The sequence below is a fragment of the Amphimedon queenslandica genome, unplaced genomic scaffold (assembly GCF_000090795.2).
Source record: "Amphimedon queenslandica unplaced genomic scaffold, v1.1 AMPQUscaffold_11487, whole genome shotgun sequence".
NCBI classification, from domain to species: domain Eukaryota; kingdom Metazoa; phylum Porifera; class Demospongiae; order Haplosclerida; family Niphatidae; genus Amphimedon; species Amphimedon queenslandica.
The window spans coordinates 1-2,338 of NW_003548271.1; the positions used below are offsets into that span (position 1 = coordinate 1).

Consider the following 2,338-nt stretch of genomic DNA (forward strand, 5'->3'; position numbering starts at 1 on the left):
CTCCTCCTTTTGTGTTACTTAAAGAAAATGTTTTTATCAAAAAACACATCAACACAAGCATTTTCTAGCTGACTAGCTAAGCTAGTTTTGCTAAGTACTAATTGCTTATACACTTCAGTCCAGTAAACTTTTGATGAGGGAATTATTTCGATCATCTATTATGTGCATGCAAAAAGTAGTTATAGGCAGTATTACATAATGTAAGTTATGTAACAAACTTCAAATTGTTCTGCTATTTCTTTTTTCACAAGACCTGGTTTTGGTTTCTCTGTGATAATAATAATTAATATTATTATTTGTGCATTAAAATTCTATCCGCACCTTCAATACTTGTATCAGTTGCCATTCTTTTTTTTTAGTTCTCGATACTTTGTCTTCAATTTTCTATATTTTTCTATCCACTAGTAAATAGTGTTAGATGAAAATAATTTATTATTTTTATCTCTTATGTACTTTTTCTATTTCTTGTTCGTCACTTACTATATGCATTTTTTCTAAAAATAGAACTAGATGATAAAATGTAAATTGTTTAAGTTAGCTTACTTGGTGGAGTTTCAAATTCGATACTGCTATCAAGTTTTTGCGTCTCTAAAAATAAGAATAACTGTTTAATTATTAGTTTAAAATAAAAAGGATCATTACCAGGCTGTGAACCTTTAGGTGTAGATGTTTTGCAGCAGTAATAGCTACAAAATAAATAAATAATAATAATCATATTGAAATGCTTACATATGTTATGCTCGGCTGGATTGGGGGAATCAGGGAAAACGTCGTAGTCTTTCGCAGTTGTTTGTGAGGATATTATCTTCAATAGAATCATTTTTATCCATAATAGAATCAACTATAGAAATAGTAGGGAAATATTTAGGCTAAAATTATTGCCAACTGATATCTGCTGCCTGCTTCTTCATTTCATGAGCTAAGTCTGACTTCCTATATAAATACAAAATTAACAGGGAAATGTGTAAGACCTAAACATCATTTGCAAATCACAAAAATAAAATTAATAATCAATTTCATTCAATGATGGATTCAACTATTATACCAACAAAAACACAATAAATTATAAAACTTACTTTTTTCCTTGATCATTTTTTTGCCTGTGCTGATGCATTTGGCCCTGTAGTATAGGCTTTGCTATTACATTAAACTTAAAGTAAGTCATTTATAGTTATAGTAGTACTTGCATGCTCCAACAGAAATATTAAATCACATGCATTTACGTCACTTAAATAAGCCAAATAATATAAGCATTCAACTTTTAAATTGCACACTAAAAATAAAGGTAGCTAAGCATGCAGCATCTGCATGAATGACATCCAACATCATAGCAGGCAATCAGCTTACGTCCAACATCTACTATTTCAGCTTCATACATTTCCCCATCATCCCACTTTGTATTTATTTTGTTCCCCAATAAAAATGATGTGCGTCCATCACAAGGGATTTCCAGAAATTCCAGTTCATCTTCATTCTTCATGCTAATAACACCGTCATCTATATATTTGACTATATAACAAACACCTATAAAACAAAAAAATTAAAAACTTCATTAAGTAAACCATAGTCCCTGACTTTCATATCTCTTTGGTCAACTCATATCACAGCTGAATGGAGTAATCTGTGGATGAATTACAACAGCAAGGTACCAACTCTTCGTCTTCTTTTCCGTTTTGTAGCTGCCGCATTTACGCAACTGGTACCATGTGCGCATGCACGTGCAACTGTAACCATGCCTAGAAAAAGGTGCGGCTATGGGCGCGGTCGAGGGTGGCCATCATATTATTAATGCCCATCATCATCGTGTCATATCATCTCTACTTAGTCAAAAGTAGCTCATATCTCTATTGTCAGACTGTCAACAACGGCAGGAGTGTCTTAATTTAGCTCATTCCTGGGTACTGAGCAAGAGTTGCACTGCTTACATTCCATCTGAGTACTGAAAATTTTTCTGGCACTGAGTCACTAGTCAGTAACCTGGCGATTCTTCTCACCCATCATATTCTCATACAATGTTAATAAATCTGCAATTCAGTGTAACTGTAATTTTGTGTGATCTGGCATTCATTTCTCTACTGAAATTTCATGGTCACGCACCTCATCATATATTTATTGCCCACAAGCCTGGCCAGCCTATGGGGCTCTATCTCTTAAGGAGTTTCATATCGGGTTGACTCTAAATGTCTCTATTTGAATCTGGTGAATTATGGATTTTTGGCTTGGCAACCCTTTCTATTTAGAGATACTCTTTCATTTGGCGTCTGTTATGAGAAGGAAATCGCTCTTTTATACCTATCATAATCACCAGTGCCGGGCGAGTTAAGAAACTTCTTATGGT

At 33.7% G+C, this 2,338-nt stretch overlaps 1 long non-coding RNA gene across 1 annotated transcript; it reads right to left on the reverse strand.

The window, feature by feature from the left end:
- Positions 1-117: 117 nt before the first annotated feature.
- LOC109589270 (uncharacterized) lies at positions 118-396 on the reverse strand. The gene is made up of 3 exons (XR_002188628.1): positions 322-396; positions 219-268; positions 118-155 (listed from the first exon to the last, which is right to left on the reverse strand). It is a non-coding gene; the product is annotated as an uncharacterized LOC109589270 (long non-coding RNA).
- Positions 397-2,338: the final 1,942 nt, after the last annotated feature.